The sequence below is a fragment of the Palaemon carinicauda genome, chromosome 16 (genome assembly GCF_036898095.1).
Source record: "Palaemon carinicauda isolate YSFRI2023 chromosome 16, ASM3689809v2, whole genome shotgun sequence".
Lineage (NCBI taxonomy): Eukaryota > Metazoa > Arthropoda > Malacostraca > Decapoda > Palaemonidae > Palaemon > Palaemon carinicauda.
Window position 1 is genome coordinate 94812842 of NC_090740.1, and position 10000 is coordinate 94822841.

The window sequence follows — 10000 nt, forward strand, 5'->3', positions numbered from 1 at the left end:
TTTAGTAAAATAATATCTTTCCAAATATGGGGGAAGTCATGGGTGGTCAATTTTCTGGACAATGCATCGGCTCGTAGCTGATTTCCGTTGCTACGACATTGACAAAGAGCAAGTTTGAACTCTGCTCTCGCTTGCCTTATCTGTAGAGCAAGGGGACTTTCTCTCTGGCTACCATCGTTCCTCCAAAGAAGGAACATTTCTCGAGAGTGTGCATAGAGGTCTTTAACTAAATCATTCCAACCAGGTATGTTTCGATGGTTACCTCTAGAGAGTCTAAACGTGTCTCTTCCTAAGCTCCGTAAGGCATTTATTATATTTACGTAGAATTCCTTTAGTTTTGTTTTATGCTGTTCATTGCGGCAATTAGGATTATTGCAGAACAGGGCTTCAGCAGGTTGAGTTATTGAGCAGAGATTACTTTCAGATAAGTGTTTGAATGCAGTGGATTTTTGGAGGTTGGAGAAGTCCCATGAGATGGATGGTAGCCTCTCCCTTTGGATGGGTACCGCTGGGAGGGAGGGTGTATGAACTTTGACCTGCAGGGGTATGTGGTCGTATGCAGACGATAGAACATATCATATAATACATTCAGTGATAGAGCTATGCAGGCGGTCAGTGGTAATACAATGATCAAGCCAGGATGTGTTGGACATATTATTTCTGTTATGTATATAAGTAAAGGTGGAGGGAGGCATCGCTAATTTGAAGAGAATGTAGCAGACATAGACGCTGTATTTCATTACAAAATGGTCTACATGGGTGCGCATTAAAGTCTCCTATTAGGCACACATGGTCAGTGGAGGTCTCATTAATAATACCTTGAACTTCTCCTAGCAATATACAATACTGATCAAAGTCTGACTGGCACTCCCAGGGGAAGTATGCAGTAATCACTGATATAGTTTTACCTTCGATCGTTATTTGCAGGCCAAGAAGTCTGTCAGTTTTATACGTCACTGGTTTCACACACTTATCCAAAGATCTATGCCATAGAAATGAGAGACCTCCTTTCGGACGACCTTGAATGATGAAGTCGTGAGTATTCATCAACGAGACAGAGAAGCTGTTATAATCAACATGAACCGAGTCACTGATTGCCAGGTCATGGAGGAGGAGTAAAGTTTCTTGCAGTGCAATAATGCCACGGAAATCATTGCAAAACTCATTAAGAACAGGTAAATTCCGCTTGATCCCGTATTTGTTCCAAGATAAAATACTTAATGACTCCAGGAATTTCATCGACCTCTGGAGATAAGAGCAGAAATCTCAGGGGTGTGTGTGTATATACATATAGATATATATATATATATATATATATATATATATATATATATATATATATATATATATATATATATATATATATATATATATATATATATATATATATATATATTGGCGTGCTACTGTCTTAAGCACACATTTGAGTATGAGTTGTTTTCAGATGTATTTAAATGGATTAACTGAATACATCTTAATAGTTTTTAAGTTTTATTCTATAAAACAACAGAGTTAAACATCTCCATCACTGGAGGAAGCTGTGTTGGTCCAGATGACCAATTCTGGTGAAGTTCAGATATGAACTGAACAAATTATCGATATCACAGATATCGTATGCTTGGTTTAATTTAGCCACGTGACGGAATCGGAAGACACCTGCATCCGGTGACGTCACAAACTTTCACACGAGGAGACAATGTGTTGACGTTAAGAAAGAATGTCAATTTGCCGAGGTTTGCATTATACGTCCTGTTTACAATTTGAATGACTACAGCAAATCCCAGGGTTAGCTCTTCCAACCAACATGACATATAACGTCATTTGTTTTAAACATGTAATATTAACTATTCTAATCATTACATTAGCTCGGCCAGCTATCTCAATTTTTTTTTACAAAAATTTAACAACAAGCCGAAACATGGTTATTAGGTGTGACTGGACATACTCATTATTCTTTGTTTAACTTTAGCCATAATCAACTGAGGACGAATGTCCAAATAGGCACATTAAAAAATAATAACAATAATGCATACAAAAAAGATATTACCAAAGCAAAAAGAAAAATGCATGATAAAACCAAGATCATATATATGGTACATTGCTAGCAAATGATTACATGGTACCAAAAAACAATAAATTCTGACTTACATATGATTCGGTAACTTGATAAAGAATAATTGTTACCTTTGTTAGAAACAAGATACTCAATTTTTAGTGCACAAACACGAATTCCTGGTACGTACACGTACCACTGTTTCGTACACACACACACACACACATATATATATATATATATATATATATATATATATATATATATATATATATATATATATATATATATATATATATTTATATATATAGGACTGATATATTTTATTAGATGCCCATAGATTCTGTTATATATTTTATTATATTTTTTTTTTCTCTTTTCTTTTTTAACATTCCGGCTTATATATTTTTATTAGATGGCGGGAGAAAAAAATGATTTATATCCTTTTTTATTTTATTTATTTTTTAAATGTTGTTTTAAATGTATTTTTAACAATGCAAATGTAGAGAATTTCTTTAATTACATATTACTAGCGTACTAATCAGCTTTTCATACAAACATCTTCCCGACAAATTACTCCCTTAGCGAATGAGGTGGCCACTCAAACAGCTTTGAACTGGATTAAATAGGGGGTATTGTCAGGGCTATGCAACTCATTCCTTTTTAGCTGCTTGCTGTGCCGTAACCTACGCCAAACAAGGATGTTCACGGCGATAAATATCACCACCGTGAAACACAAACCAGCCAGTAGTATGGGGTGAAGAATTTCTTTATAAGTCGGTGACAGGTGGTCCTATTCGGTAAGTTTCATCAACCGCTTTGCCACATTTCCGTTGTATGGGAGAGGAAGTGCTGGCATTAAAGAGGTCCACGTGAAGTTCGCGAAGTAGGCTCGTTCTCTGATGATTGTCCGTAGACCAGTCACCATGGAATTCGGGGAAGTCCCGATACAACCATCTGCTGCGACGAAGATGTGGGTGAAGGATGTGGATCCGTCAGGGCATGATACATTGAAGCCGTCCTTGTCGTATCGTATCCACGAGCCATTATTCAGTCAGCAATTGAATTCTTTATTGTCAAAGGGATAAAGCTTATCCAGACAATTTTCACTTGTATGGGAGAGAGCACCGTCTAGCACTATACCTAACTCGCATGAATCCATTAAGTTTTTACGGAATTCAAATGAGTCAGCTGTACATATTTTTCTATCCATTGCGTCTGAACAGTGAGTTAATTGATTTAAGTCTTTAATGACCGTATATGTTTCCTTGTCTGGGGAAATCAATACGTGTCCTGTCAAAGTGGATATTACTGGATTTGAGTGATTCGTCATGAAAGTCGGAAATGGTGATATCCTGTAAGATTGCCAGGCATCAGAAGAATCAAAGGGAATTGTAATCCTAATCTTGTTATTATCTATGTTTACTGTAATTAGGCTGTAATAAAATTCTAACCTATGTTCGTCTAACAAAGGAACATAGCCTAGTTTATCCCTTCTGTTCTCCAGAACTAATTTTAAGTAACGTATAGGCAACAAATGGGGCGACAATACATCTTTAGTTGCTAACGTGATAGCTTCTACATAATCCTTGGATTTCTCAATGAAATGTGCAATTCTGTTATGTATGTGATCTATCTTTGAATCATAATAAGTTAATGTTGCCAACAAATCCTGTACTTCCATAATTTGAACGATATTATCTGAATGTTCATTTAACAAATCCATAATTTTATTGATTAAAGCTAACTGATCCCTTAGTTCTGACATAATCAATTCATCTTTATGAGTCAAGAACTCAATTTTCTTATTTTGATTACTAATTTTAAGACGATTGGAAATTCCTAAACCTAAACTTGCAACAGACCCAAAGATGCTTAATGCAGCATAAATGAACGGATTCCGTCTTTCTTTATGTTCGTGTCCTACAGTCCACATCAAAAGGTCATAAGCCAAAGATCCTGTCTCGCCAGTCTTATTTTTTAAGTCATCAGATAGCATCTCTGCAACTTTTAATGTTGATCCAAGCAAACTCTTAGTAGTCAAATGAAAATGTCTTCTATGCAACTCATCCAATGAGGCAGAAAACCTTGAAATGGCGGTTCTTAAGCTAGTGACATCATTCTCTTGAAGAAAAATTGCTTGCATATGCACTTCGACAATTACGTTGGTTGATGTAACAAAAATGTCTTCTTGTCTTTCAACTATATTGCCATATTTAAAATATATACTTTTAGTCTTAGAACTCATCCCATACGAGAAAAATGTCTGAGCGAACAATATCACTCCCAACAACAAAAAATTCATCTTGGAAACCTGTAACGAGAAAAAATATATGTAATTACTCCTGTATTAAAAAGAAAACTTTTAATCACATAAAACAGAACAGAATTTTCCCTCACTTCTTTTCCTCTCTTTTCTTTTTAATTTCTAATGTGAGACAATGGTACTATTCTCTCATCCGTGGGTTGGGCTACGTTTTGAATTCTAAACCTATTGGCCGTTAATGTTTCCAAAATGGTAAATGGGCCTTCAAACTTAGGTGTTAATTTATAGTTGAGCCCTTTTCTGACATTGATTTGAATATAGATGTTATCACCCACGGTATATGTTTTAGTTGGTTTCGCTATTTTATCATGATTCCTTTTCATTATGATTTATGATTCTTCTAAATTCTTTCGAAGGATATCATATCGACTTATACTTGCATTTATACATTCTTTTAAAGGATTTGATAGATTAGTTGTAGGCGTTAATACATGGAAAGGTGTTCTAACTGGGGTACCATACAATGCTTCATGCGGTGACATTTTAATTGATATATGATATGAATGATTCAGAGTACTCAGTGCCGCCGGTATTGCAATATCCCAGTTGGGGTCTGATCCCCCTAGTGTTACCCTCAATATATTTAATATCTTCCTATTTGCTCTTTCCACTACCCCATTCGACTCTGGGTGATATATCATGGTATTAATCTTCTTTATGTTGAGGAATTCACACAATGAGGTAAGAAAGTGATTATTAAATTCACCACCCGAGTCTGAGATTATCATGTGTGGAATTCCATGTTTACAAATGTAACACTCGTAAAACTTCCTAGCGCATTCAATCGCAGTTTTAGTTTTAAGCGCTATTAGTTCTGTATATTGAGTTAAAGCATCTATAATTACTAAGAGGTGCTTATTTCCTCTGTCTGACTCGTAAAATCCTGTTAACAAATCTAAATGTATTCTTTCAAAGGGTTGATTGGGCACAGGATAAGCTCCTAGGCTGACAGGTGTTTTCGTATGCCCTTTGTTTTCCTGACATGTGCGACAATTAGCTATGTGTCTTTTTATATCTGTAAGCATTGTATGCCAATAAAACAATGATTTGGCTTTCTGTGACATTAATGAGAACCCAGGGTGTCCATGTAATGGATTTGAATGCAACCAATTCAGGACAGTGGAAATAAGTGAGATTGGTACTACTACCTGGTCGTTAGTTACATGTGGTGTATTGCGGGTTTTCCTTGTCACAGTCCTACACAGAATATTATCTTTGATTATATAATTCTGCTGCTTATACTTTATATATTCCTTTTCTTTATGATTGCCTTTCAAAGCATTTATAATTGTTTCTATTTTCTGATCTTTTCTTTGCTCAGTCTGTAACAATTCAGCACTCCAGCCTAAATCTTCTTGTTCAGATATTGTTTTTACAATAGGCATGGATGTTGATATATCTATTAATTCAGCTAAAGGCTCCGTACAAGATGACACGGGGTTGCGTGATAATGCATCCGCAATGATATTTGCTTTCTCAGGTAAATACACGATTCTTGCGCCAAAATCTTGAATGATCAAATGCCACCGAGTTCGTTTAGGGCTGTGATTGAAGCCTTTAAAGAACTCTGTTAGTGGTTTATGGTCAGTAAGAACCTTAACGGGATAACCGTAAATTATGAACTTAAAATGCACTAGCGAATTAACAATAGCTAGTCCTTCCTTGTCTATTACTGCATACTTACTTTCGGAAGTTCTCAATTTTCGAGAATAGAAAGCTATCGGGAAAAACTGTTTATCATATTGCTGAAGCAATACCCCTCCTACTCCTAAGTCTGAGGCGTCTGTTGCAATGAAGAATTCCTTACCGAAGTCAGGAAATTTTAAGATAGGAGAACTACACAGTTCATCTTTCAAAGTATTAAACGCCTGTTGATGTTGCTCAGACCATATGAAATCTACGCCCTTCTTCGTAAGATCAGTTAAAGGAGCGGCTATTATTGAATAGTTGCGTATAAAACGCCTGTAATATCCACTACAACCCAGAAATTGTTGTATTCCCTTGACATTAGTAGGTATGGGAAAATTACGTATAGCCGACACCTTATCATGGACTACTTTAAGACCTTGGCTTGACACCATGAAACCCAAATATATCAATTCTGTTTTGAAAAATTCACACTTACTAATCTTTACCCTTAAGTTATGTTGTCTTAATCTCTGTAGTACTAGTTCTAACTTACGTAGATGTTCTTCTAAGGTGTTGGAAAAGATTACAAGATCATCCATATAGGCATGCAATATATCCCCTAACGAGTCTCCAAACACTATGTTAATCATTCTTGTAAATGTTATAGGAGCAAAACGTGAACCAAAAGGCATCCGCAAAAATTCATAATGTCCCCTGGCTGTGCTGAAGGCTGTGTATGGGATACTATCTTCTTCTAATGATATCTGGTGAAAGCCTTTAAGTAAGTCCAAACTGGTAAAATATTTATTCTGACCTAACAAAGACAAAATATCGTCAGTACATGGCACTGGGAATCGATCAGGGATCGTTTCCTCGTTTAGACGACGAAAGTCGACGCAGATACGCCATGTTCGATCTTTTTTCGGTACAACTATTAAAGGAAAATTATAAGGGCTATTTGATTTTCTAATGACTCCTTCCTCTGACATTTTACCTACTTCATCATTTATTTCATTCTGGAATTTCATAGGGAGTCTGTACGAGGGTACATATATAATTTTCTGCTTGTCTTTTAACCTTATTTGATGCTCGATCACATCTGTTTTTCCTAAGGATCCATCCGTAGTGGAAAAGACATCTGTATATTTAGTTAAAAGTTCAAAAATTTTCTGCTGAATTTCTTCGTCTTGAATGTCCTTACTGATTTTATTTTTAATAGATCGCAAAAGGGATTCATCCGCAACTGATTGAGAGTGATTGATTTCAGCAACGGTAAGAATACGATGTTTATAAACTTCTACATCCAAGATATGTTGATTTTTGTGAATTACTAAAGTGTTATTTAAATGATTACAGACTTCGATATTACATTGCTGATGTGAGCCTACTGTATAAATAGCTTGTGTGACAGACAATCCGTTAGTTTTCAAAGTATCGGAAAGGATTAATATTTCAGATCCCGGTAGTGTTTTCTTTATTTGCACTATTAAATTCGAAGGTATGTTTGGTTCGATATATTGCGTGCAAGATGATATTACGGGTGAATGAGAATTCTGCTGGGTCGCGTATATTATTTCTTTATTAGTGAGACAAGTTATTGGTTCTTCAACGTACGTTACGGTTACATTTGTCGTCTCCTTTTTATCCAAAACTGACTTTAAGGTATTAGAAGACTTATAGAATTTCCCTTTGATATACACGCCGTGCTTGGCAGGAGCTAAGATAATGTTTTGATTTCCCATAGATGGGTATCCTATAATTACAGCTGGATACATATTAATGTTTTTTACAACAACAAATGTATCGGCAAACGTGCGATTACCGACTCTGAACTGAATATGAGTTATGCCTATGACGTTTAATTCATTATTTCCTATACCTGAAAGTCTTATTCCTGATTTTTCAATCGGAAAGTTTGAAAACAACAAATGATGCGTCTTCAAATCCATAATATTACGTGGACTACCAGAGTCAAAAAATAACGTAAAGGATTTGTGTTCTAAATTTACAGCATATAAGGTTGGCCGTAACTCATTTTGGCTTATTATTGTATGAATTCGTTGCAAATCTACGGGAGCATGCACTGTTTTACTTAATTCGGCCGTGTGTTTCATAGGAAAATCTATTGTCTCACAATTATCTGATAAAACATTAAATTGATTATTCAATACTATTGATGTTGACATGAATGACCTTGACCCAACATCACTCTCTTCCCCTCTAGAGTTAACTATGTGGTATTTGCTTTGCTCTGCACATTCAGAAAATTAGACTGACTTTGCGAGGTCTGGTTTGACGGCCCAGGCTCAGCGATATTTGAAGAAGTGTTTGTTTGTTTTGGACTCTGAACTGCATTGACATTTTGTTGTTTCTTCTTATTGTTAAAATGAGGATTTTTCTTTTTATTTCCATATGGAACTGACTGTGGAATTGACTGTGTATTTCTAGGATATTGTTGTGTCTTACGCGCGTAACATTGACTATAAGAATGTGATGCTGTGTTGTGAACTGAGCAAAATTTTGTTCTATAGTCTGCGCTTATGTGACCTTGACGTTTGCAGTTGTAACACGTCACTCCCGCTGCTGGACTGTTAATTACGTTCACTGTTTGTGGTTTTGTTTCATTCTTAGCAAAAACTTGAGTTAACACGGGATCGAGATCTGGACACTTGGACATGTGTTTCTTTATCTGTTTATAGACATCCAATTCCGTACTTGCAGGCATTAACTTCTTATCAAAGCACCGCACTAAAGCTTCAGGCAACATAAGTGTCATGCAAGTTAAATACATTAATCGTAAAAAATCTTTCACGGAGATGTTATCGTTAGTAACCCAAGTGGAATTACCTAAAATGTCCTGATATTCGTTAAGCCTATCAGCTATGAGAGCTGCTCTCTCAATAACATTAAGCCGATTCATAGTGGCTTGATTAAGTGTATTTCGTAACGTTAACACTACATCCAAGGCTTCCTCACCCCCATAGATCGCGCGTAACCTAACTTTGAAATCATCCCAAGTAACTGCTTCTTGAAATGAAACACCTCTTAAATACGCACTCGCATCCCCCTTAGAAAAATCTATAAAACTTTTAGCTTCTTGTAATTGTACAAAAGGATCTACGATTTGTTTGGCATTTAAATGGGCATCAACGGATGAAATCCATGACTCCACATTTTGTGGCAAGAACCCGTTGACCCGACCTTGAAAAGGAAGGATTGCTGACCTGGCATTTACAAGCGTCACAATTGGAGGAGGATTAGCCTGGCCTACACCACTAGGTCCAGGGGTAGGGCTAACAGGAGGAGCCATGACTGCTGTATTTTTTTTTTCTATCTCTTTGACCCCTTTCAATTCTATCAAAATATCTATATGAGTACAGACGCCCACTGCGTAAACGCATATGTATAATAAAATTCCCCCAACAATGTTACTAATCCCAAAACATTTCCCCCCAAGAGTTTCTGAAAGAAAAAGGAATTAGCACAAAGAAAGAAAAATTCTAAATTAGAATTCGGAGTTTCTTATAACAAAGTTTAGGAATTCACTCACCCCAGTAATAATCGACTAACGACTTGTGATAACTACACTTCACTGCCCAAACTGGAATGAATACAAAATATCTGTACTTAGCTTATATATGAAGTCGACACGTCCTCTCTCTCTCTCTCTCTCTTGATGTTTTGTTAGCGATGTCTCGTTCTAGTTTCTTGTTGAATGTAGTTCTTCCTGGATATGTCTTGCAATTGTTGAACGCCAGTCCTTGGGTTTCCTTGGATGTTGATTGAAGATTCAGGTTGTATACTAACATATGTTGATGTTAGCTTTTCCGTTGGACTTAGTCAAAATTGTAGATTCTTGTAGATAATGTTGAGTTCTTGAAGATCTTTCTCAGGTTTTACAGCTTTTATTTTGAAGTCTTGAGGATATTTCTCTGGTTTTACAGCTTTTATGTTGAAGTCTTGAAGATATTTCTCTGGTTTTACAGCTATTA